This window comes from Malurus melanocephalus, unplaced genomic scaffold, assembly GCF_030028575.1.
Source record: "Malurus melanocephalus ecotype Western Australia unplaced genomic scaffold, MMel_1.1 scaffold_219, whole genome shotgun sequence".
In the NCBI taxonomy this organism is placed as follows: domain Eukaryota; kingdom Metazoa; phylum Chordata; class Aves; order Passeriformes; family Maluridae; genus Malurus; species Malurus melanocephalus.
Window position 1 is genome coordinate 590,284 of NW_026623451.1, and position 27,395 is coordinate 617,678.

At 42.8% G+C, this 27,395-nt stretch overlaps 1 protein-coding gene across 2 annotated transcripts in view; it reads left to right on the forward strand.

Moving 5' to 3' along the window:
- The first annotated feature begins 237 nt into the window (after positions 1 to 237).
- The window catches only part of TAOK3 (TAO kinase 3), a 71,264-nt gene continuing 44,106 nt past the window's right edge, over positions 238 to 27,395 (forward strand). For both annotated transcript variants that reach the window (XM_057374216.1, XM_057374217.1), the window contains exon 1: positions 238 to 392. The gene's annotated coding sequence lies outside the window, so the exon portion shown is untranslated. The remainder of the gene's footprint in view (positions 393 to 27,395) is intronic.

Consider the following 27,395-nt stretch of genomic DNA (forward strand, 5'->3'; position numbering starts at 1 on the left):
CCCGATCCCTTCATGGCCTCACACCCCGATCCCTTCATGGCCTCACACCCCTATCCCTTCATGGTCCCACACCCCGATCCCTTCATGGTCCCACACCCCGATCCCGCCACCGCTCCCCTCAGCGCCCCGCCGGACCGTGCAGGCGGCTCAATCGAGCGCCGAGGGCGCGGGCGGTGCGCTCCGTGAGGCGGCGCCGCTCAGCGGCCCGGCCTGAGGCGCCAGGCGGTKCAGCCGAGCGCCGAGCGGGGCCGGGCAGGAAGCGGCGGTGACGGGCACGGCCCGGCGGACACGCTCCGTCCCTCTCCTCCTCCTCCTTCTTCTCCTCCTCCTCCTCCTCGTCCCTCCCCGCCAGGGCCCCGCGGACGTGGCCCGCTGCCGCCGGCCGGYACCAGGTGAGGCACCGGCAGAGGGAGCGGCGCCGCTGACAGGCGGGTCCCGCCGGGGCGCGGAGGGCAGGGGGCAGCGCCGGGGCTGGCAGCGCGTTTGGGGCTAAAAAAGGCACTTTGTGGGTGCTGCGGCGGCGCGGGGCGCTCGCTGCCGGGACGGGGGTGCCGGGTGTCCCGGGGTGTCTCACGGCGGGGCCAGCCTGGAGCTGCTCGGGGTTGGGGCAGCTCCCGCGGGGCTGCGAGTGCGGGGTCTGGGCAGGTCTGAGAGCCCTCGGAGAGCCCGGCCGGGGGCAGGACAGGGGTAGGACAGAGACGGGATGGGGACAGCTGTCCCGCACCTCGTGCCGGGTCCGTGGGACCGGCGACAGCCGCTCCTTCCTTCTCTTTTCCCTTCGCTCCCTCTTTCCTTCTCTCCGTGCCGAGTGCCGGGAGCTGTCCCCGGGAGCTCCGTGCGAGTCGGAGCTCCAGGACAGCAGCCCCGAGCGGAYGGGAACGCCCCGGTGGGAGCGGGAGCAGAGAGGAGAGGAGAGCGGCTGCTCGCCTTCACCCGGAGCCGGGCACAGCTCCGATAAACGGCGCTGCTCCATTGGGATTACCCCGGGATCCGTCTGTGAGCAGGAATGTGACCTCATGAATTCAGGGGAAGAGGGAGCTGCGCTTTCTGTCAGCTTTGAACGGAGTTGGAAGCAATGACGTAGGTCTRGTRYGAGCAGATGTCTCTGTCCTTTTAATGACATGGGGAAATGATTTGCTGTAGGTGCTGGATGCCATCGAGCAGCACTCGTACTTGCGTGGGAAGGAGAAGGAAGGAGGACACGAGGCAAGTACTGTGCCTTCAGAATTTTATTATATTTTATAAATACATCTCTTCATGTCTACTCACCTCCCGTTCCCCAGGAACGTGAGTGGAATGAATTGTCAAATCCTACAATTATGACAGTTCTAAACTTTAGTAGCCACTGAGTAGCCCTGGTAGCCTTCAGGTTTTCCCTGGTTGCTCCCTGAGCCTGGGCAGAACTGAGCAGCTCGCTGCTGGGCTTGCTGTCCCCAGCTGGGCTGTTCTCCCCGGGGTGGGGGAGAACCTAGTGGGACACTGCTTTGGGAAGTGTGTGGAATGCTGGGCTCACAGCAGCAGCTCTGTGTTTGTTTAAACACGGTGAAGCAGGTTGTGCTGATCTGGCAGGAAGATTCACTCTGGTTGTGCCAGAAAGATGTGGAATCTCCCTGCCCACCTTTGTGGATAGTGATCCACACAAGAAGGTGGAAGCAGTCAGGATTCTGGATCCATGAGGATGCTGTTCCAAGATTTTAAGTTACCTGGGTCCAGCAGTGCTAATGCTGGCTGTGGGTCATGGTGCTCGTGTTGTTTGAGGTGGGCTCTTGTCTGTTCTCCAAGGTCTGCTGACGTATTTTAACAAATGTTTAGAGTGCAGCAGTGCTGAGAGTGATGCAGCTTGTTCTGCCAGTGGTCATTACTTTGATATATGCTGTACCAGACTGATGAGAGGACACGTGTTGGTGTTTCTGTGTTGACAGTGGATTGTTCGTGGCGAGAGATAATACACCATGCTTGTGCTCTCTGTTTATGTGCTTAAAATGAGGCTGTTTCTGGTAGGTAGCTATTTCTGAGTTCTCAGGGGATAATATAACAATTTAGGGCATATTTTAAATGTAATCACCTGTCTGCAAACTCCTTTAACCCTGAACTTCGCACAAATATCTGACAGTTCTTTCATGCACCCACACTGGGGCTGCAGACTGTTCCTATCTACAGAAATGTCTCATTTATCAAATCCAGATTTCTTATTTGCTCCCCAACTCATCATATAACTTCCTCTGGCATCTGATTTGAGGAAACCTTGAGCTGGGTTGTTTCCATYCACCCTTCTCTGTATGAGGACTTTTAGATTGCAAATTAATTTTTGTTTGTGTGTGTATTACTTACAGTGATTCTCTGTACTTCCCTTTTGCTTTGTTGCATAATTATCAGTTAAAAAGGATCTTAGCAAGTCAAAGCTTTTAAAGATGAGCTATTTCTACTTGTGTGCATTTTAAATGTGGATCTTGCATCAGCAGRGTTTTGCTGTTAGGTTTCTTTTCCACAACGTGTTGCAAGATGGGGGGGATCTGTCAGCAGAGCTAAGCTCTTTCCCTTCTGAGTAACCTGCTGTCTTCTTTTAAAGGAAAATCCCTGTTTGTATGGAGCTGGGCAGGAGTTTGCTGGATTGCTGGAGAGCAGAGGCAGGGCAGTGATCAGTGGATTTGGGCCAGGAACACAGACTCGTTGTTTTCTCCACTTTCAGGTTTTTGTTCCAGGTTGTTCTGCAGCCTCATGAAGTGCTGCAACATCCAGGTTACGAGAAAAGGCAGGGGAGGAGGTGTTTGTGGAGCACTTTATTTGTTGCCTTTGCATGAAAAAAGTGTCTAAGGTTAATGTTTTTAAATGGGAAACAGACCTTTTGTTTTGAGACAGAACTCGGAGTCTTAACAGGACCCCTCTAGAGTTCAGTCACAGCATTTACAGCAAATTGAGTTTGAATAAGTACAGTTTTTGGCATCAAAGCTATTCAAGAAATAGATTTCTATAAAWTTCTGTTTCAGCACATGCTCAGCTTTATTAATAGACGTGCTTTCGCACAACGGGGAAAAATTCAAAAAGTGAACCCAAAAGAGTGTCTTRTTTTACATTTATTATTTTCAAGCTACTTCCTCATTTGACGGCCATCGATTAAACCAGAAGGATCTGATTGCCCTTGGCTGTGTAATAAATATGATGCAATTTCTTGGTGCCTGCTCGGTCATCAGTTCTTCCAGGGGCAGCTCAGTGAGTTTCCCTGGCAGTCTTTTTTATCACTCCCTGAAATCACTCTGGCAGCTTTGTTTTAATTTTCTGAGTGAAATGTGTTTTAAAAAGTATTGATCTGGTAAACATGGGTAAAAAGAAGGAAATCTCTGATTTTTACGTAGGCAGGACAGGTCGTGGCTTTTTATTGTGATCATGTAGTGGACACCACTTAAAAGTCATCACTGGCATTGCGTGCRAGGAGCTCTCATCTGTGAGAGCTTCAGCTCCTCATTAGGAAAGTAGAAATAGAAATTAAATTAATTGGCTGTGGTTGTCCATCTCCTGAGCTACTGAAGGATGTTGGACATCTGAGTTATTTATGGTACCATGGAAGCTTCTAAATTTTTATAAAGCCCCACTTCCAGCATTGAAGAGAGTTGTTTCTAACGTGACGTGTTGCCTCTTGTTCTGTAGAACTAAACCACTGGAATTCAAGTTTAACTTCCTGTTGGAAATATGAAAAATTTAAATTTTWAAAGATCAGTAGGTTTTGCTCTAAGATTCAAGAAACCTGGTCTACTGCTAGTATTCCTTTCCTAATTATTTTTTAATTTATTTAAATTAATTAAATACTGAAATTAGATTGCCTAAAATGCTTATTGGCTAATAATTCTTATTCAGGGTGGCAAAGAACACACTGGATTGAGCAGGTTGGAAGTTTTCTTGTTTATATACTCATGTTTGCTTGTTTTGCTTGGCTTTCTCTTTGTGTCTGAAATTGTTAATTTAATTTGTGAGGGCAGGGAAATTTCAAATTTAATATAAGGAGCTTACAAAACAAGTTTGTCTGAGTTGCTAATGAACTAGGCACTTATGCCCTTGGACAGGTAATAGCTTGATGTTGATGTAATTACTGTTTTTTTCCCCACCCTGACTGTTAGGTCAAACTGGACTCTGGTTTATTTAGAATTTAATGAAACCAATCACTCTGTGGGAGCATGTGGTTGCTCTTGGTCCCTCCTTGGCTATTAAAGTCTTTCAAACAGGGACATTCTCACACTTGGTCTCCATTTGCACCCCCTCCTGCTGTCACTGTTACTTATGATGTTGGGTTACCTGAGAGCCCTAAAAATTCCTCAGAAGAAGGGTGAATGATGACCTTGGTGTGCTCTGACTTTGATTAGGGGTAAGCAGGTTTTGTGCTGCAGGTGATGCTGTCTTTGGGAAGAGGGAGAAAAAGTTATTTACCTACTTATCTAAGAAATTGTCACTGGAAGAGTGGAGATGTAAATCCAAAATCCTGAATAAATCGTCCACTTCCAGCTGCATTTCCCTGGAGTGTGAAATGCACACATCTGTTTGATTTGGGTTTTTTACTTTCCTACAAACKGCTCTCCAGGATCACTGTGGTGCAGAACCTGGCACTGAGTGGAATGAATCTTGGATGCAGTGTATGTATTTCCACACATATTAAGCCTTTTAGGATGAAAGGTGTTGAGAGTACCAGATACCATCAACATTTTTGTGAGCAGAATGTCATTATTAGATTGGAACTGATGAAYGTGTGCCAAGCCTTGTGTGCAGCGAGTCTGTTTTTGGAGAGATGCAAACTGTGCTCACTTCTTACATTAAACTTCATTTTTCCTTATTTTTTTTCTATGTGAGCTGTGATTCTGCTGCCCAGAATCTGGYGGAATATTGAGCAGATTTATTTAGGGTTGCCCTTGAACGTTGTGAGCATTTAAGCCAGATTTACAGGAACACAGTCAGTGATGATTCATGTTGCGATGATGTTTTTCTCCCTTGTAATGGAACATATGGGACCACGTAGCATATGGTACCGCTGAAAATTGTTAAACGTGGAGCACTGATTTATTACACAGCAAAAAGGGTTGGGGTTTGCAGTCTAACACTGAGCAGAAAGCTTGTAAACAGCTCTGCCTGTTGGTTTGTATTGAGTGCACTACTGTGTTGTGTAGTAATTTCAAAGGATTCCTTTAAACGGAAACAGAACGCTTCCAAAAGTTGTGTGTGTGCCCTTTTGCTGTGGTTCAGTCTTGCTCTGTGGGATGACAGCTTAGAAAACTTGAAAAAAACTGAAATCCTTTCTCTCTCAAATGGGAAGCAGAGGTATTAAAATGTGTCGCTAGTTTTCTTGCAGTCTTACTACCCAAAACACCTTCTTTCTGTGTTTTCTTTGGGGTTTTTTTGTCTTTATGTGACTTTTGGAAGGTTGCTTGTTGTTTTTTTTTTTTTTTTTTAAACTGAGGCAGGGAGAGGAAGCAGACACACACCTTGGTCTTTCCAGTGCACAAGGGAAAGTGGACTAAAGTGCAGCTACAGAGAACATAAATTCCAGTCACCTATTTCCTCRTGCCCTCCCATGCTTCTTAACTATTCATCTTTTAGATGATTGTAATCTCTCTAGAGCAGGCATCGCTTCCGCTCTGGCTCTGTAGGGTCTTGCTACAGAGCTMCTGAAGCTCCCAGGTGCTGTGGTCATGCAGGTAATTAATGGCTGGTCATAAAATTACATTGATTAAGCTTTTTCAGAAATTACTTAAACAAGAAATTTCATTTAAATCTTCAAATGGTGCTTGTGTTTGTTTGTCTTAATGACTTCATGCTAAATTTGGTACTGCTTTTGTTAGGCCAAAAATATCTAATTAAGAAAGAATATATACTGTACATTTTTGGCATAAAAATCAAATGGGCCTTATTCCCTTCATACTTGGTTAGTGCCAATCTGCCTCTCAGCTCAGGGTTTCTTGTGTGTTTCTGCTTATTCTTCCTGGTTCAGGTAAAGTTTGAGTCTGCTGTGTGTCCTTCAGAATGGCAACAGATATTTGACATCATTAAAAACTGCTGTTATTTAATAAAAGGAAGTCATATCTATCCTAGGGGAATTAACTAATGACCTCTTGTTACCATCGCCTTCAGGATCTTAGATCCTCCCTTCGCTTGCCTCATTCTTAGTCATAGATTGGAAGAGGAAAACAGGCTTTTTTTCCTTCCCTCCCAACACTTGAGCAGTTTCTCAACTGGAGATGAACTGATGGTTGACCTAAAGCCTGTGAGGAAACTGAAGCGGGGAACACACACTCCCTTTCCCCTTGTGGAACATACTGCTGGTGTTAAAACTTACACACAGCGTCTCAATTAACTCTAATTCCCAGCCTTAGCCCGCACATTAAATATTTTTTAAAAAGCATTAGCCCAAATGAATTTTAATTTATAGCATTTCTAATCTCAACACTGGCAGTGGTGTCAGTTTTAGCTCTTCAAAAGAGGGGAAAAACATTTCTTATCTGGAAAGTATGCGAGTGGCAGAGCAGATAAGATAATTGAGCCCTAAATGTGAGCTGGGATGGAAACAGGCTCTGTTGAGAGTCAGGTCTCATCCTCTGTGCCACAGYCCAGCGGTGCTTTAATGCATAATAATCCAGGGAGTTTGCTCTTCCTGGGCAGGACACAGGGAATTTTCTCTCTGCTGCTTTTTCATTATGAGACACGAGCCCTTAGCTCCAGTGTGAGATGTTCATGTTCTCAGAGTCAGGAGTTTTCTGTCGTTTGGGAAGCAGGCAGCCAAAAATAGGATTTTATGGCTCTCCTGCCTGTAACAACAGTTAGCTGCTAAAGTGAGGAATAGAAATAAAAAAACCTTCCAACTTGTTGTTCCTCTCAGGCAGCTTTTTCTCAAAATTTCTTGTGTGCTTTTTATCCGTGATGTCTTTCCTCTGGTGGAGGATCCCCACAGAAGATAACAAGCTTCCCATATTCAGCTCTTCCCTTGGACTGAAAGCTTCTTTTGTGTGTTCAGTGCTTGGGCATGGCCCACATGGGTGGGAGGGAGCAGCACAAGWACCTCAAATCAGAATAAATTAGTTACTGCTGGAATTAGTGTTGTGCTACAAAATGTCTCATTTTTTCCTTTGTTTGCTTACACTCTGCTTTTGCAGTTTTCCACTTGGTATCATAGGGTTGCCTTACTAGAAAGTACATAACTTTGTTTGAAGTTAGACTCTTACAGAATCAGACATAAGAGGGCTTTTGTTGCAAAATCGTTTTTATTTGCAATTGGGCTTGGTATTTTGCTGCAGGAAATGTGGACCCAGAGTTAGACCTGCTGCAGGTATTGAAGCTGTAGTGCAGAAAAAGATCTGCTGCTTTGTAGTGCTGTATGAAAATGCCATAAATCAAAAGATATCTTAGGCATCTGACAGCTGCAGAAATTACAGGCAAACGTGTGATAATACAGTCTGAGCAGTTTGAATGATTAACTTGGACAAGTGCTCCAGATTTTAGGTGTTGGGGACCCTTTCTACAGTGCAGGTTTCCAGTTCCTGTGTTACAGGGAGATTTCTGCCAGACTGACTTGGTGCCTTAAAGTAGCAGAAAGCTGCTGACTCAGACTGCTTGTTAATTTGCTTTTTCCTGCCTACCTGAGTATTTTAGAACAACACTGTTTATATTTTTAGAGCAGTCTTACATTTTTTGATATGCTGAGCCCAAACCGGAGGCAGTCAAATAGGATTGTGGTCTGATCTGTTGGACAATTTGGGCTGGATCCAGGCTCTGGAGACATCCAGGCAGGCAGAGGGACAGGATCTCTGCTGGAGTGSTGTGCAAGCTGGTGCTTGGAGCCCCAGGCTACCAGTGCAGCTCTGCTGGTGTTTAAGGTCAACTCCTTGCAAATATTTTAGCAAGGCTTATATTCAAATGCTATTTATAAGACCAGACTAATTTCTTTCCTCATAATTATGGCCTTTTGGCTGATGACAGGGCTGGAATCTGGAAGATCTGGATTTTGTATGCCACTAGTCAGCTGTGTATCCACAGGGAAGTTGTTTGCCAGCTTTCTGCCTCACTTTTTATCTGTACTTAAATGGGGAAAAAAAAAAGAAGCTGACTAATACCTGCCTCACAGGCTGTGAGAGCACAGTTAGTAGCCTCCTGCTGTAAGATCTTTGGAAAACACTGCAGGAATGTTCAAGGGGTTTATTATGGTTAAAGTCCTGCAATGAGAGAACTGGTTAAGCCTGGGTTATTGTTAGACCATTCATTAAAGAAGCCTTAATAGCTGAAGCTCTGATAGTGGCTGTTCCCTGGCTTCACCTGCAATTACCCCGGGTAGATGCAGGCTGCTGCAATTGCAGAGCTCTGGAGTGGTCTGGAGCAGAACTGGAGCATATGCAGGGATGTTGGAGCCTGCCTCGAGCACTTCACTGCGATTTCACGGCTGGCTTTGCATGCAGGTCATGCCGTAGCCTCAGTGAATTTTGGCAGTTCAGCATTGTGATGATGACTTATTCTGCCACTAGTGAGCCCTTAGCACCTTCATGCCAGAAGAAATGCTATATAATCAGCTGGATTTTTTCCTGTGTGTCTGCCTAACTYGGGATTTGCCCTGCTTTCAATTTGTAAATTGAACAAAATGAAAACAATCTTRAAAAAATGTGTTAGACAACAGAAAKTTTAGTGCTTAGTATTAAAACTGTAAACCAGCCATTAACAACCTCTTGGATCTGGTGATCTTCAAGCTCAGGTCGTTTGAAAATCTGTGAAACTTTCTGTGTGGTTTTTTAAATTAATTTGATAATATATTTAGAAAGTATCTGTCAGAATTTTATCCGTTTTGGCCACCATTATAATAATGTAACCATGCAAGAAAAGGAGAAATCCCCATTTTTGGAAAGTTTAGGTATCATGTTTTTTTTCCTGAACTAAGTAACCTTGTTAGTCGTTAGCAATAGTATCTTATTAAACATTAATAACTTTCTTAAAATTCACACTMACTTGAAAGTCAAGACACAGCCTTGACAGCTGGAGGTCCAAATCCAGACAGTTTTATTTATCTTTGCAGTTTCATCTCTTCATTATTGTACAAATAAGGTGTTTTCTGTATCTTGGCAGATTTGAARTGTAGTGACTGAAAGAAAAATAGARACTTRGATTCCTGTTGAAACWTGGAGCTGGAGGAGGTTGGGATCAGGGTCTGGGAGCAGGAAATGGGATTGGTTGTGAATTTCAACTCATGAATCTAAATTAATATTAATTTTGAGCTGGATTTAGTGCTGAATCAAAACCAGCTGTTATTCCCCCTCTCCTTTCTCCCACTGAGCTGGGTTGGCACAAATCTTTGTGCTACCAGAGAGTGGTACAGATCAGGAGACTGGTCCAGCTGTGGAAAAACCATGGTAGCAAAGCCAGAGGTTTGGAGACAGGAACAGAGGGAGGATAAGCATGGGGCTGGAAGGTACAAACTTCACCTGCTACATTATGCTGTGAGTACCTTTCTTAAAAAATATGAAAAAACCAAACAAAAGCCTTCCCATGCCACCGTTGGCTTTCAGTTAATGAGTAAATTAACAAGTTTCACTTTCTGTTTCTTGGGCATGGGTTGGGTTCAGCAGCATTTGGGTTGTCTTGGGGAAATCTCTAATCGTTGTTAGCACTCCTTCCTTTCACTGGCTTTTAACCCATTTTCTGAAGAGGTTTTTTTACAAAACCCAAGTTTGATGCTTTATGTTACTGTTGTATTTCACATTTCAGGTRTACTATGGCTTTTTAAATGTTAGGTCATGACAGGAATCACATGAAGGTGAAAAGTTACTTCTTAATATTAAATCCTATTTGTTCTTAAAATGTGAGAATTACTTGCAGTATATAACCAAGATCCTAAAGTTAGAAAAGGAAGCACCAATTTATGTTAATTGTCTACAAATAGACTGTTTCATTAATACAAATGAGGAAAGTTTGTTTGTTTTTTCTTCAGGAAGATCATTATTTTGGGTAAACAGTGCAGCACAAGAGAAGCCATTCTGAGCGCTGCTAAGCCCACCTGTCTTCCAAAGCCATCCAGGGAATTTGTGGTGGGTGTTTAAAGAATAAAACAGTTTAAAGAGCATTTGGCTCCTGGTAGCAGGGCCTCCCCATCCAGAGAGAGTTTGCAGCTTCTGTCAGTGAAGTTGTGGGTAAGAGCCTCAAGGGCGTGGAGAGAGGAAGTCAAAAAACTTTCGTATTTATGATCTCTGTCTCTGAACAAAGGGGACGCTTAATTGGTGTCATCATTCATAAATGAGGAACTCGTGCAAAGCAGAGCTGAAGGGTTGAATGCCAGGATGAAACCCCCTCGGTATCCTGAGCCTCTCTATTCCAGCAGTTTGGAATTGTGATGGGGACAGTGGGATTGTGGAGGTGACGAATTACCACTCACCCTGGAGGCCTTTGCAGGAGGAACTTCCGAGTGCTGACGTGGCAGAACCACAAGGCTTTGCTACTCCTGTTTGTAGCAGGGGGATGTGGGGTGCAATCTCCCCACATGGGGTGAAGAAACCCTGCAGAACTCATTTTCTTAATGGCTGTGCTGAGTCTGTGCTGCTTGTGGCAGCTGGGGGCGTGGTGCTTGGGTTGGTTTATAAAAAACAGGGTATTTAATCACCAAAGWGCAAAAGCTGGTGCTCAGAGGTGAACAGGGAGCTGCGTGTCTGTGCAGTGAGGAAGGTTTTGGTTCCTGTTTGGGGATGTCCACACCCTGGCCAGGCTGCTGTGCCCAGCAGGTGTTCCCTCTGGAGCAGGGAGATACCAGCTCCATGACCTGGAGATTTCTCATGAGCTTCCTGAGGATTTAGTGCTCTTTTTAGTGTCAATGAACAAAAAATTGATTATATTTTAAATGTTGATTCCATAAACTATCATGTGATGTATTCTGCCTTCTCAGGGGAAATTCTGTAGGCAGTGTACAGGGGTTTTCTTGTTCAGGAATTTGTGTGCTGCTTTATTTTTTAAATCAGGTCAGGGGAAAACACTTTGCCTTTTTATTGGRGGCTTGCAAAGATTTTGGAGGATCTTTGCTGCTTTTATAGGTTACTCTGATGTCTTGGACCACCTTTGAGTGAAATATCTGCCCAACTGAGTTTTAGTTTCACATCCTACATTTCCTTTTTTTTTTTCTCTCCTCCCCCCACGATTGCTGTCATCCTTTGTTTTATGTGCAAAAAGTAAATATCAAATACACCTTAAAATATCCCTCTTAAAAGGTTGGATGTTCAGGGGTTTGATCCATTTATTGGCATAGCAGTGAGATAAATGAATGTGCTAATGTTCTACARTGAGATTGGAAGAAAAAATGAGTTAATGAGACATCTGGGTGGAGGGTGCAAACCTCAGAAATGAAAATTGCTTTTCTGTTTTACGACAAGTCAAAATATTTTGGAATTAAAAGCAAAACTGAAGCTGAGTAAATTGATTTTTTTTTAACCACTTGTACTTACAGCTTATTTTATGTAATTACTGGGGCGTGACTTTAAGTTCTGGGCAGGACTTTGTGGCTTGTTAGCATCGGGTTGAGCATCTGATGTTGCAATGAAGAAGGAAGTGAGCGTGTGTCGCTTTGGGGAGGGGGAGAGCAAAGCACTTCTGCCTGGCTGCACAAAGTGGGAATTGCTGCTGGCTGGGTATTTTTAGCTTMAGAATACCTCATTGTGCATGTGAATTTTGTTTTTTTTCTTGTTAATCAGAATGTTTGGTAAATTAAGCTCTCAGTTACTGTTTAAAAGAGGGTTTTTTTCAATACCAAAATGCACTAAACAAATGAGTTCGTCATTCCAATTTTATTAATTAAAGATTTTAAGTTTTTTAAACCTCCAAAGGTGCGGGGCTGGGTGTGATGCTTGTCACAAGTGTCTCTATTTGCTCTTGGTTTTTGTAGTTGTGCATCCATAGCAAAGGATAGCGGTGTAGTAGGGGTTGCAGGGAGAGGTGAGGCTTTAAAGATCAGCCTCTATTTCTCCAGCTTAATTAAAGGGAAAAAAATGGAAAAATAATGGATCTGGTTTTGTTCCCTTCTTGTAAAAACATGCAGCAATAAGGACTTTCCTGGGTAGGAGGGAGAGGCAGAAGGTAGCCTCAGTTTCTATCAGTGTTTTCCAGTCATTTGCTCTAACACTGATTCACTTCTGTTCWGTTGTTCATCCTGGCCTGAGGTGAGACATATAGAATGTTTCCATTTTAAGCTCTTCAGCATAATGGATGAATAAACTCACCCTTCCTATGCTGGTTTTGCCACAGTGGGTGAGCTTTCCTTCCTGGGATCTCTCTCTTGCTGCACTGGCCTAAAATACTCGCCCTCTGAAAGCTCTTGGTGTGCTCTCAACACCGGTGGAAGAAAATGTTCTGACCATTTTGCTTCAGGGTTGCTGATCTTAAACAGCACTGTTAAAAATAACAACTTTTCTGAAGGCACAGTGATGTTTTTCTGGCTCCMTGCCCCTTCCCCCCCATATTAGATGTGATTAAATGCCATCAAAACTCAGCAATCCTTAGGTCAAGTGCATTGCCRTGTGCACTTGCTGCAGCATTAATAGTGTTTATTCCAGCTTTCTTAAAGAAAAATTAAGCTTTCTTAAAGAAAAGTAAGGATGTTTTTAATAAATTTAAGTCTTCTGCTTGTCACAGTAAGTGCCACATGATCAGTTTATGTACCAGGGCACAGAGTTTTGAAATTATTTTCTTAGTGCTTTAAACTGTCTCATGCTGACTCAGTTTGGCTGTAAAAAGCTGAAGTCTTGTGATCTATAGGAAGGGTTTTTTTTTTCTGCTGGGAGAGCAGGTGTATCCTGGAGATCAGTTTTTCTCTATTACCAAAATATTTTTTTATGTTGATCTTGAAGGATCTGCTTTTCCCAATGCTCATTTCACTCGTTGAGCTTTGGAGTCTGTCTTTGCCACTGTTTGTGGTGGCTTTTTCACATTTTCTGCTTAAGTTCACTGAAATCTAGATTGTCTGATCTGAAATCAAACAGATCTGATGGGGAATACTTTCAATTATGAGTTCAATAAACCCACTCTGGAAAGAAGGACAGGACAAAAAGGCATTTCCTGGGCTAAGGGGCATTTCCAGTCTGATTGTGGCAGAACTGTAACTGTCTAAATTCCTKGTAGCTTTTTTAGGATCTTCCTTTAATAATCTGGGCATATTCCACTGTTTTCAGAAGCTACTTTAATTTTTTATCCTCCCTCCTAAATTAGGCACAAAATGATGCATTTACTGAATTGAATCAAGAAACCTCTGATGGTTCAAATGGAAATCTTGAGCCCATGTGTAAGGCTGCCAGATTTATCTGCTGAGGTGTGGGACTCAGAGCAGGTAAAGAGCTCTGCTGCCTTTGTTGGGACTGACTTAAACCCRGATCCCCCCAAACCATACCAGAAAACAAATCAAATTTTGCTGTGGGATTTGTTTGAAAAGCTTTCCACCATAAGAACATTTGCTGGCCTGTATTTAATTTTAATGATSATCTATTTTAATTGGCTGTCAAAAACGTGCTTCAAATGATTACAATGCACTCTCCTCTTTATGTGCTGGTCATCTTGTTCCTTGTCCTTAAAGTGCTTGGGCTCTGTGTGTCCCTGGTTGGGAAGATAGTGCAGCCTTTTGAAGGACACATTTTCTGTGCAGCATTTAAAGTCTCTCAGGTTTGCTGAGTGTTTGCCTTGGGTTACCCTTTGAGATTTCCAGGGCGGTTTGTGTTTGTTTTGACTGTTAGTTTATCTCATTTTCTCAGTAAGTCCAGTCTCTTCTGGCCATGAGTGATAGGAGGGGAGGATTAGGAAGTTCTGGGAGCCTGCGTTTGGAATGCTGTGCTTCAAGGGTGCACGCTTGGATTCTTTTCCTTAGCCTTTGTGCTSTTTGAAAGGGCTGTAAAGGTACTGTGATGACAGAAATGAATTAAATGGTTAAATGTCTTAACCACTCAAATGTGAAATGACCTTTTTGCCTATACTTCCCTTGGTGTTCTTGGGTGTTGGCCCATCTTTGGTGACAAAACACTCCAGTGTCCTGCCCTTGCACAGCGAAGGGGCTTCCTCAGCTCAATTATTAWTTTTTAAGCTTGATACTGACATTTCCCTTTCAGGTTTGGGAGCTGTTTTACACTGCAGACACAGAAGTCATTGGTCATATTTGACAGTGCAGTGGTTGGTCAATACATATCCCCATGTCAGGCTGGGGGATGATTGCCTGTGTGTCACTCTGCACATGCTGTGGGAATGGCTCTGTCTTCCTGAGTAACACTCACATGGCAGTGGTGCACATGAAATGGGCTTGAAAACACTGTGGGAAACTGGCAGTGCTCACATTTCTTTACTGGAGCTGTCAATGATGCAGTGCTGAGAGCTGGTGGTCTGCTCAGTGACAGTGAAGGATTCATGCAGATACACCTCAGAGTGGGTTGCTGTTTTTTTTAAGAATAATWTTGAAGCTATACATGTTCTTTGTGTGTATAGTGGAGTGGCTGAATCAGTCTCTGTGGAAAAGAGCATTTAAAATCTAATTATTCATCCAGTGCCAGCACAGGTAAAATCTTGGGGTCTTCCTTTTATCCAGCCTAGGTGAGTGCAGAGCTGCAATATAAGATTCCTGATGCCTGYGAGTGTAATTCAGGCTGTACAATGCTATGCTGAGAACTGAGCTCCTTTTGCATCCATCAGGGCCCCTCAGGGATGCTGTGCTTGGTGGGCAGCTCAAATTGGGGCAGCCAGGTCATACACAGATTCTGCAGRTGTTCTGGGGTGGAGATGTGGCCACAACTGACCTGGTGTGCCCAGCAGCCCTTATGGCTTGGAGACACTGCTGGATCTTGAACCTGGGTTTGGAAAATCAGTTCCTGCAGTTTGTGGGAGCAGMAGGGCTGTGTGTGTCTCCATCAAAYRGTTCARCTRCTTTAGAAGCCCCAGTTTTAATCTTCCTAGAGAAGGAAATGGGAGTGTTGCAAGCACACCTTGTATAAAATGCATGTAATTACTGACATTGCCTATACTCCTTGTGCTAATACCAACTCCTGGGCATGCAGCTGGCACATTGCCAGGAAGGTGACACATGACAAATGTGTTATGGCCATTTTGCTGAGCAGGTTTGCTGTAACAGCTGCTCTTGAGACTCTGAGATCTCTGACAAATCTGGTTTGGTTTGTGTTTCAATAGTGCTTCCTGTGGCATAGCWTCAAATGCATTAGGGCAGATGGTTGCCATTGTATGCACAGGCCTGTCTATGCACTTTCCTGTTGCTTCGGGGAACTTGGATTTGCTTTTTTGGGAAAGCAGCAGGGACTGAGTAGACTTGCAAACATAGAAGTTTTGGTTATRATATTCAGATTTTGTGTCTTCATCTCATGTTTGTAGCACCGATTGCAGCCAAAAACAAGACTCTCCCATATTAACATGATTGTGTTGATATCTGTGGACTCTACTTTGGTATAGAATGAATGCAATTGAAGGCCAAATKATGTCTAAAAAGAGAAGAAATTTCTGATAAAACTAATACTCTCCTTCAGAACCAAAACCAGCTATGGATTCCTGCAGCCTGGTTTGTGCCTTGCTTTGTTGCTGCCAGCTGTAAAAGTCTGATACTTCAGCACAAACCCTTAATTTAGTGTAAATATTTGCAAAGAATTCCAACTTTACATCACAACAGGTATTTCCTAAAAAGCCCCTGACCAGAAATCTTCTAAAGAAAATTCAGTATCTGGGGAAAAAAAATTCATCTTGGGTGATGTCTGATGTTGCCAGGGGGGTTCTGGGAGTGCTTGGTGAAAATCAGTGAATTTTGTTCTGTGTCCGTGGTCTCGTGTAAGCAGCTGTCCTTCCATCACTTTTTGTGGTGGATTTGTTTTAGGCTCGCTCCATTGATGAATGAGGATGCAACTTTCAGGTATTCAAAAGTGAGGTGGAATTTCTCTTTTGTCCTCCTGGATTTTTATCAGAGTCCYGGTAATTCAAGAAGGCCATGGTGTACTCTCTGAAGGTGAGACTGCTGCTGTTTGGTAATTCTAGGAGCCCCAGGCCTTATCTGGAAGGGTTGTTTGTTGGCTGCTTGCACACAAATGTCTGATTAGAAGTCAAACCCAAAAATGTATCTTCAGCTTGAAATACATAACATACAAACAGTGCTCCRAGACTGTGGGAATCTTCATTGCAGTCCTCCAGCCACTCACTTTCTTTGCAGCTGTTTGATCATAGACTAAAAATATTGATATTGGTCAAAACAGTGTAAAATAACTTTCTAAGTTGGGATTGGACCTTGAATTTKTGCCTAGCAAAAGACTTGGTACCTGCTGAAGTGAAAACCCATTCTGTGCTGTCAGTGAGGCTGCGTTCCTTCCTTAGAGGCCRTCTGGTGACGTGACCTGACTCTTAAAATCCAAGTTATTCCAGCTGACCAGCCTCAAACCTCAGGTAAGTTTAAATTTTGCACGTCACAATCCCTCTGTTACAGTGGTAACTTGTTTSGAAGGGAGAGGTGGACACRACCAGGMTGCTTTTAAGCTCAGGGTTTACTCCAGAGRCCAGTCTAGAGGCAGCAGCTGCTGTGGATGTGTCCTCAGAGAGGGTTTTGTGGAGCTGTCACACATCTGAGTGAGGGGACAGCGACAGATCCAGCTGTTGGCAGAGTGCACACCAAGGATCTCTGTGATTGGGAACATCTGGAGCTGCAGGAAACAGTGTGGCTGTTGAAAATGAGGCATTTCTAGTCTGGTGTTTTGGAGTGGAAAGAAATCAGAAGGTGAGAAGGAGTTTGATACTCTGTAGTTTTATCTAAAACAGAAGGTGCAGGGGGAAAACTGAAATTACATCTTTCCCTCCTGAAAATTTGTATAATAGATTATAGAGTTAATGATGCAGCATTTGAAAATGGAGGCAAGTGCTGTGGAGTGTTGCTTTGTTGCATATTTACTTCCCTTCTTCAAAATGTCCTCAAATTCCTGCAATTTATTTAAATTAGTTTCTCTTCTTCCAGTCTCTTCTGACCTTTAACGTTTCTTGGCAAAATTTACATTGCATTCAAATTAAACCGGGGAATATTTTCCCAAAATAATGATTCTAATTGTAATCCTTTTTGAAATCTGCATGAGTATGTTAAATACAATGTACATTTATTGATAGAAGTTACTTCTTCTCATTTGTGTGGGTGTTAGATATAACACATCACTGTTTCAATCACTGGCTGCTTGACTGGTTCCTAGAAAATACGGGGGAATTTCCTACCATGACTCATCTTGGAAGTAGCAGATGCTACACGCTYTCAAGCTGTGTATGGTAGCTCTGGAGTCTCAATAAATTTAATTGAGTGTTGGGGACACAAAAATGTATTGGATTACTGTAATGATTACACACTGCTACTATTTATCCCTTTTTAATTAGTATACTTAAGCAAAATCTTTATTAGGGTGCTGGTGCTCTCTTCCCTTTCTGTCCTTTAGCCCTGCTGTGAAAACRTGTTTCTGCTTTGAAATTTCATTTTTACCCTGCTGTCACCTGGGGTGTGACTCTAGTTTTAGTACTTTAAAATTCTGAGAAACCTTCCCCAATTTTTTCTTTTCCTCTTTTTTGGTTTTTACACCCTTGAAAGTGACCCCTGAGCCACACGTCCCTCCCAAGCAGTTCCAGTCCCTTATCAGCAGCAGATTGTGTCTCTGGCAGTGGGTCTGTACTCCTGGGGASTTCCTGGGTACCTGCTGATCCCAGATACAGAAATGAGTGTGGGAGTGCTGTGCCATGGCCAGCAGAGTCACAAGAGCCTCTGYAGGGTCTGTTATGGTGCAGGTTTGTGTTCAATGGGATCGTGTTGGTGTGCAGCAGCACAAGGAGGAAGGGGTTAAACATCTCCTGGCACTGTGCCCTGCTGGGATGTCCATCATGCTGGGATTTGAAGAGACAAGGAGCTGCTGGGCTGGAGGTGATGGGGATGCCTGGCATGGARCACAGCTCCCTTCTGCCATGGCAGAGGGTGGAGGAGGAGATGGCAGAGGTGGTTTGAAGGGATGTGGAAGGGAGCGGCTCTCCTGCAAACTGAGCGTGCGAGATGAGATACCCAGCTCTKGCTTGCAGGCTCTTGGAATCAGTTCCCGTTTCAGCATTATCCAAAGAAACCCAGCCTGCTGCTTCAGCAGCTGTTGTGCCTGTTTCTTCCAGCGTGGAGGTCTGGATTCCCGTGCAGGGACAGATCTTGCCTGGAGGCACRCAGTGCTCCAGAGGAGCCCCTGAGTGTCAGTGGGGTGCTGTCRTGTCCAGAACCCCCTCAAATCCAAGAGATCCTTATGGCTTGTCCTTTTACACGGCTTGTCCTTTGCTGAGGGTAAAATGTAAAGCTTTGGGAAGCAGTGGAATGCCAGGGTGTGTGAGATGCCCTTACCCAGCTCCTTCGTGGAGAAACYCTARGATTTGGAGACACAGGACCATCTCRTGCTTGGGGAATATTCCCTAAATTTGGTCCCTTGGCTGTCCAGGATATGTGATATTTGTCTTCCTGATGTGYCTTATGTATAAATTTTGATGTGAGGCTTGTCAGGTTGGGAATGTTGCCCATCCTGGTGTTGGGGGATAATCTGGAAGGGAACAGAAAAACCTCTCTGGGCTTCTCAGCCCTCAATTTGGGGTGACAATTCCCTCGTTCAGAAACACTAAATGAGCTATACGTGCCTTATCTTTGGGGACACGTGTGAAATATCTGAGGAAGGATGAAATTAACATTGTTATTTGAGGTTTTCCTGGGAAAAGGGCAAGTCCTTAAGTGCTTTTCCTACTCTGGTGCCTCCTCTGGATTGCAAAAATGGGCTTTTCCTGTCGCGCCGCTGGAGCAAGTTTCTCAGTGGGAAACTGCAGCCTTGCATTTGGCCAAGGAGCCAGTTCTGCAAAGCCAGGCCCAGCTGGTGGTTCCCAGCCCCAGACTGGGGTAAGTGGGACAGGGAGGGGGCCCCATCCCTGCCGTGCCTGGAAAAGAGGAAGCCTGGAGCTGAACCTCGCCGCACTGCACTTCCCTAGAGAGCAAGATGAGGAGAGGCAGTTCCTCTGCTGGGCTTCATGTATGATTAATGGAGAGTTTAAACACAGTATAGGCTTGCTCTGTAACCTTGCTGTGCTCCTCGTATTCTCTGGGAAAGTTTGCTTCTCTCCAAAGAAACGTATAGCTGAGTTTTTCCAACAGTGCCTGCATCCACCATCAGCTCAAATTGTTAGAAGCTTCTGTGTTTGAATTTGCAAGATAAAATCTGTGGTTATTTCTGATTTTTTATCCCCCCAAAGTCACATAAATTTGAGTTAGGAATATTCAGTTCTGGTGYGTGTTGTTTGTATACAAATATTTGGTGTTTTCCCCCTGTAGTTACATTGCTGAAAGTATTGATTCTTTTCAGTATTATGAGGAAAAATTACAAAACTGTGTGGTTATTTAATACAAAAGGGCTTAGCAGTAGASTTTACTGCAGCTTTCCCCTGAAGGCTTTCCCTCCTTGGAGACAGCTGCTTTAGAATTACAAGTTGTGTGTCTAAAACTCATGGTCTCTCTTCTAAAACCATTGTTGTTGTATTAGATTTGATTATGCATTTATAGTAGGTATGAATTAATTAGACCCAAAAAGGAGGTTTTCCCCCATTCTTCCTGCCTAGAGTATTCTTTTCTAGCGGGAGGTGTGACTGGAAGCTCCTGTACAGTAATCCCCTGGTACAGGTGACTTTCTAAAGTCCCTGAACCCCTTCAGGATTTTGAGCCGACATGACCATGCAGTAAAATACTGAACTGTCACCAATTTCATAGTTAATACCAGAACTTTTCATTCCTTTAATTAGTGGCAATATGCCTCAGTCTGCAGAAAACCACATTTCATTCATAGAGTGTCTCAGCTGTGCTTAAAATTAACCAGAACAAAATAACGAGCCCTGCAATTGAGAAGCTGTCCCCAACTAAAAATATTCCTCACTTAGACCGTGGGATTGGATTCTTTCATAGCTTTACTACAAATATCCCCTTAGGTTCATTATGCCTTGGGTGCTGAATCCATAAAATAGGGCTGTTAATATGTACACGAGGCACCAAGTAGTGCAGGAGACTTTCAAAAACTGATAATTCCTTGATTTATTCATAAAGCAGGGAACATAACTCCTGAAAATTTGATCAGATGCCAGTTCCTTCAGTAGCCACTTGCTCTAGAAACCTTTTTATAGCTGTGYTAACATCTCTGAGGACTGTTAGGCTTAATTAATGTTTAAGACTCTTGTACAGAATATGTCATGAAAAGGGAAGCTCTTCTGAGGGAGCGTGGGGAGGCAGGCAGGAATTTGGCTTCRGGGAATGGGAAGGCAAAGGAGGTACCAGCATTTGAGTTGAGTAAGTTTGTGTCTATTCTCTCACTTAAAAATACCCTTTTGGTGGTTTTTAGAGAATTACTGTTATTTGGGGTGTTGAATTGACAGGTGTGTGTGTAGGAKCCTTCAGATGGACTTTATTTTAGATATTGAAAAGCAAGTCTAGAATATGAAAACCACAGAATGGTCTTATTTAAAGAGTGTGTCTGCAAAAAAGAAAGCTCTTTTTTGTGGTATGAGTAGGGCTAAGCCTGATAAAATGGTCCTGAAAATGTTTGCTATCAGGCAAAACACTTTAATTTCTCCCATCTGCAAAACAAAATAATRTTTATATTCTCTCAAGGGTCAAGTGAGGGGACAATTTCTCTGGGAAACTGARCATCTTTTTCTTGTACATAAACTTGTTAAGGATCCAAAAATGAGTATTTTCTCATGAGCACTGACTTCTTCCTGCAAAAATACTTTCAGGGCTGTACAGAAATATGATCAAACAGCAGAAAACCTTTATCCTGTGGCCATGTCTGGTGCTTCTGGAGCTGCAGTGAGGTTGGTTGATATTCTTTGTTAGGAGAAAATCGGTTTCTTTTCTATCTATTGGCATCTTGTTTAACAAAGTTATCAGAAAGCTCCAACCTCATTTCCCTGCTCTTGTTCCTCAATGCATGTTTCCCTAAAATCTAAGTTACAAAAGGTAAAATATTAAATGGAAAAGAAGCTGTAATTACAAGGTAGGAGTGGTTGCATAGATGTTTGGGTATTTTTACATGGGGGAGAAAGAATTGGATTATTTCAGAAGAATTTGCCTTCATGCTGTGAAGGGTGTATTTTTGGGGTTTAGGATTCTGTATCTCACATAAATACATTTCTTAGAGGAATTTAAGCTAAGTATCTTCCCCCAAACAGGTGAGCTGAGAGGGGAATGAGATGTGGGAAAACAGGAGGTTTATCCTTCTCTGGTGGTGGGGAAGGACTTCAGTCTGTCTTAATAGAAAGCAGAACTGGAACAGACTGACGTAAATGACTGATTTTTTTTTTCTKATTWAAATCCAACAACATCGCCTGCAGGGGAAAACATTGTTGGCAAAGACGTTCCTGGTGATGAAAGCTTTACTGGAGCAGTTCAGCTTAGTTGTCTTTAGACAAAAACCTCATCTTTTATTTAATCTCCATTCAGGCTTTTTTTCCCCCCCCTGGTTAAAAAGGTAACAAGTAGGGCATTGMGATCATATCAGTGAATGAACTTTAGATGTTTTATTCAGCAAAAAGACCATTTTGGTTTCTCTTAGAAAAGTTTAATTGCTTAATTGCATGAGATTTACGATTATGATACTAAAATTCTACTACAGTCTTCAAAGCCTGCTTTGTTTAGCATTCCTGCCAAAGCAGGTTTTGCAGGAAAAAAATGTAACAGAGCATTTTTTAATAGAAAACGAGGATTTTTTTTTTGTCTAAAATCAAGGATGCCCAGCTTTATGTGGTGGTCTTGAGCTCTATTTTTTTGGTTTTTTTTTCCCTGTAAAGACAGCCTTGCTACAGCAGAGGATGTAAATAAGTACTTGTGTAACCAGGCCCTTGCTCACAGTTACTTTGGTTTGGAGCTATTTTATCTCAATATCTGTCCAAATAAACAAAGCTTTAAGTGGTCGAGCATGCCTGAAACATCTCTCTGTGGAAAGCACTGGGCTGTARCTGCTCAAGTGGCTGTGAGGAAGTTGTTTAGATCGAATTAGGAAATTGTGGAACACTAGGGTGCTTCATGGCAATATTTGTGTTGTTTTAGCTCTGGCCATGGTCAAATGTAGCTGTTTGCCAGTGGGGATCAGTCCTGAGCCAGCCTTGGTGGTGACAGGATCCGCGGAATGCTGCTCGATGTTTTGATCCGTGTTTTATCTGCAGTAACCACACTCCAAGTGACTCTGATTCCCAGAACATCCTTGGAATAAGTTTGACAGTTCCAAAGAGCCCTAGAAAGTGTAACTGGAATTTGTCTGYTAGATGAAAACAAATCTACAGAGAGGGGAAAACGGTTTTTCCTCTCCTTGCTTCAGAAATTTGCCACAAAAATAGGAGACAGATCAAGCATTTTTATTCATTATCTTCAGCTGTCACTCTTGACATTGTTGAAATACACCCCATTAAATAGAACTATAATATTTGGTGAGGATAATTTCTTACCAGGAACAATAAATGTGGCTTTAAAACAGTTTTTTGTTACTTGTCAGKTTAACAACAGGTTTGGAGTCAGATGGTGTGAAGGAAAGAGAAGAGTGAAGTGAGGAGGGAACGTGCTGGATTGCTRTGGGAGTCTGACAGGGATTTACTGTCAAATTCTGGATCGAGAGAGAGAATTCCTGAAGTAAATCCACAGGGAGATGGTGTGTGGTRCACTTGTGTGTGACTGAGGGGATGCTGAGCTGGATCTCCTCAGGCATGGGGACAAAAGCTCGGGAGATTTTGGGATTTGAGCTTTTGCCTTGGGCTCGGGCTGCCACGTGATCCCCTCACTGAAGGAAATGTTTCTGTTTTCTACTGTAATTATCAATTACCTGAGCTCTTCATTCCAAGTATTGCAAACTGGTGAATTCATTGATTGAGAAGGTTTTCTTGCTACAATCAAGACTAAAAAAATGTAATATTTTTATATCCATCCATACTTTTGGCCATGKCTTCCTGTCCTTGCATTTATCCCAACACTYCATTTGCCTATTTTTGACTGCCTCTGCATGCTGAGCAGATGTTTTCAGAGAGCTGTCTGCAGCAACCCCCAGGTCTTTTTCCTGTGTGGTTACAATTAATTTGAGATTCAGCAATGTGTAGAGTAGTTGAAAATATTACTACTGCTGTCTGTTACCCTATTTTTGTACCAAATGCATTTCAGCAGCCCCTGTTCTGCTGCYGGGATCTCTCAGGTCTGAGTCACTYGAGGTGGACCTGGCTRTGTGTTTTTAACATGATGATTTATCACCTCTGCTATCAATTAATGTTATCTACAAGATAAGTGACCGAAAGTGGTGCTAAATTTAATATACACAAATCTGTGTCGTTACTCCAGCAGCCTGTCTCAAAAATAGCAAACTGCTAAATGGCTTTTTTGGTGGTGATTCAAAATAGTAAATTATCATTAGAGCAAAAATAAAGCTCAGTCATATCTTAGAGCAATCCCTGCATGGTTCTTCCTGTGCAGTGTTTGCCARCAAGCCTGGATTTTTGTTCACCATTGACCACACATGGCAGAGTCAGCTGCCAGTTCCTTGGCTGCTCTCATGCAGAAATAGAGATCTTTCTAAACGATGGTAGCCTTTCATTTTGCTTTGCCATCCTTTTCRTTATATTTTCTTGTTTTAATGATGTGTCTGACCTGAATTTCTCTTGCCTGTTCCCCTTGCCCTCAAATGCCAGCGCGTCTGTCACTGCCACCCACAGAAGTGCCCCTTTGTCCCCGCAGCCCCCCTCCCAAACGCTGTCACTYGGTGTTTTTGTGCAGTGATCTGATGTGATTTTGGGGACTTGACAGAGAAGTTGGGCCAGCAATTAYGAAGTTTGACCCTCCCCTCCTGATGGCTCCCTTTCCTGGACTCTGTGAGTCTTCACGTGTCCCCATCAGTGCTCAGAGAATTGAATTTTAGCTTTGAGAACAATTTCTCCAGCTGATATCTGTGGTGCCTTTTGCAGCATCCGTTTTTCATTTTTGGGAATTCCAGCGGACACAAATGCACTCGCTGTTTGTGCTAAAAGCTTTTTTAGTAGGTTGGAAGGGAACTGCTGCTCGCCTGATTATGTTCATATCACAGCAAATTGCACTGCTAAAGTACCTCATAAAATACTCTGTTTCCATGGTGATCTACCTTCCACTTTTCCTAAAAGGACCCACTAGGTCCTGGGAGACAGACTCTACTTTCTTTGCCTCTGAGAAGATTAGTCACATCCCTTATTTTCCCCTTAGCTCTGCCTTGTTTTCTTGAGGACACCAAGTAGTTTGAGTTTACTGATCTTTTTTTTTCACTCCAGCTTTACCATTCTGAAATATTAAATCTCAGCCCATTAAAGCTCATCTGAGGATGTCCCTTTGCACAAGGATGCAGTGCTGAAACTCGCATTTGGAATTTCAAGTGGAAAAATGAAATTTAAGCATAGATTATTTAAAACGAGAATGGAAGTCAGTTAAAACTGCRTGGTGACTCTTCAATGCTGCAGTGTTAATTAAAAAAAATTAAAAGAGGTAATGCTGAGAGTACAGGTACCTGCCAGGTGGCACATCCTGATCCAGGTGACTTTCTCCTCTTCTTTGCCTCTGCCAATCTGCCTTTGGTGGAGCCAAAACTGTWTTTGCCTGAAGAATGCTCTGACCTGACCTGCAGAGTTAAGTTAATCTTAAACATCTGATTCTAGTGCTCAGTGAAGCATATTATTTTGTTTCCCCTCCAGTTCTAATTTAAAATTGTAGTTTTTCTGCATTAAAGCAATATTAAGGGCCTTTTCTGACCTGATAAATCCCAAGGTGACAAAACTTAAGGCTGAAATCACAGACCTGGACCTCTCAGTTTTCCAGTTATTTAAAGAGTCTCTGGGTGCTGTGTATTCTCACATAATGGGAGTAATGCCATGTGTAGTTGCTGTAATTTCAGTCTTAACTCAGAATTTTGTATCTGCTGAAGCAAAATAGTTGTTTCAGTTCAGAAGTCAGCAGGATTTTGGTTTGTGTTTTTGTTTGTTGGTATTCTCCTGTGGTTTTACTCTGGAACTTGTAATGGACGTATTTGACAATACATTGAGATTTTTCTTCCTTATTTTTTCACAATTTAAAAAAAAAAATTATTTTCCCCCCTGTTATATGTGATCCCTTGGAAGGAGTCATTCATCATTCCTAATTATACCCCTGCTGAAAACTGGCATCATTCTCTGTGGGTTTTCTTTCCATCTCAGCAGTCKGTGTCATCCTGTTTGGGGGTGGTTTGCTGTGTTGTGGCAGGTAAAAATATAAAAATAGATTTTTATCATAGCCATGATACTTTGGTACTTTGACAATAACTGTGATAACCTGTGCACGCAAATAAGTGTGTAATTATTGTGTAAAATGAACCYGAAGAAGAGGGATCCATGAAGGACYTGTCTTATAAATACAAATTTCCAGYTCTTTGTGGGCGTTGAATAAAAGCAGCACGTGATCTTTCTTCTCTCTAGACTTTCAGCTATCCCCAGTGCTCTTTTCATRGAGGATAAACACTCTCTTCTTGGACACAGTTATTAGATGGTAATAAGGATATTTTGGATGTTAGCCACTTGTATTTCACTTCCATCCATGTCTTTTATTAGTGGCCATAAAAATGGCRAGTTAGAAAAGAATAAACCTAGAGAAAGCCAGTGGGTAAGTCATGTAATGTTAATGACTGATATTTCCTTGGCTGGTAGCTGCTAAACTATATCATCCTTTAATAATAGTATTCCCACATGAATTTGAGTTTTTGGGGTTTCCCCAAATAAGCTTYTTCTCCTTTAACTCAGCTCCTGAAGTTGACCCTGGGCCCTGAATGGAACAGGTGTAGCCATCTCTAAGGGTAGGAGCACGGAACAAATTCTGTTATTTATGTTAATGGTTGCAGTTGTGCCTATAAATAGGTCAGGAGRAGCTGGATGTGCTGGAGCTGGACTCACTGAGGGCAGGCCAAGCAAAAATGATAAACTGAAGTAGAAAAAAAGGCTATTTCCTAAAGTGTTATCTCTGGCTGGCACGGAGCAGGCAGGAAGGAAGGAGGGCTGYGAAAGGAGAAGTTGTAGCAGGGAGAGATTCATGGGGCAAAGAAAGGGGCATGTGAGGGGGAAGTGTAACATAGTGAAAATGAAGTGTCTTGGGAGAAATATATCACAGAATCATGGAAAGCCAGGTTGGGAATGTTGTGGAAATGTGGAAAAGCTGTGGCTTTCTCTGCTTCTTAAACCAGCAGCAGTATGAGGGCAGGATGCAGCTGCCTGTCCCTTTTATCCATGGAGAGGAGGATCAGCATMCACAGCACTGTGCAACTCACTTTMKGTAAAATTCATATGTTTGGGGTTTTATTAGAGTTGTTTTGTTAATTGTAAGTAATGATGAAGATCCATAGATTTTSTTAGAATCATTAAGATCATACTTCACACAGACCTTCCCCTGYCTCTTCAAAGAAAAGAAAAAAGTTAAAACCCTACAAATTGGCTTGTTGTGAGAGGTGTTCTTACCCTTCATGACCAGAGAATGTCTTTTTTTTTTTTTTTTCCCTCCTCCWTACACACAGCCTGGAACTGTTTCCTTGCTTTTTGTAAGGGCCTCCTGCATGATTCCTTTTGGCCTGTTTTGCTGTGGTGCAGCTTCCAGAAAATCAGTACCTGAGTTTACATTTTCTTGCACAAAGAGAATAAACAGGGTTTTTAAATAGAAAACTCTTTTTTCAATGTCAGCTAATGTTATGACAAAAGCCATGTAGCTGCACYAGGACATTTATTCACTGCCCTGGACTTTCATAATGAAATCCCATTTTGCCCTAAATGGTATCTCAGTCTTTTCTTATGTGAATATATTCATGTGCCTCTCCTAAAACACACCTTTTCCTTGACCAGCGCACAGTAACTGTCCAGTAACATAATTATATCTTCACCCCAGGTAATTAAATCTAACAGTCCCTGCAGTTTCTCTCTTTTAAAGGACAWATCAGAAGTCAGGCCATCTAAGTCATGATAAGCAAACTACTTTTAAAACACAAAGAATTTCATTGTGTTTGAAGTTACTGTAACAGTCACTTCCTACACTTTAGGAAAACTTGAACTGGGGATGGGGATGAGGTTTCAGCCTCATTTGCTATTTAAATGACCTGGTGGCCTCTGTGGTGGCTTCAGTGTCCCCCATGGGGATGGCACAGCTCTGAGCTGTAATGCAGGTGAGTGGAGCAGCTCCCATCTCACTGCAGCCTCACCCTGGATACTCTGGAAAGCTCTGTTGCTGGTTGGGTTTTTTTTTTTGGTTTGGAATTTTTTTTTTCTTGATTATGTGATGGTCAAAATATAAACTCTTCTTTAAAAGTACCTAAAAATAGCTTTAAACCACAAAATGGATCCAG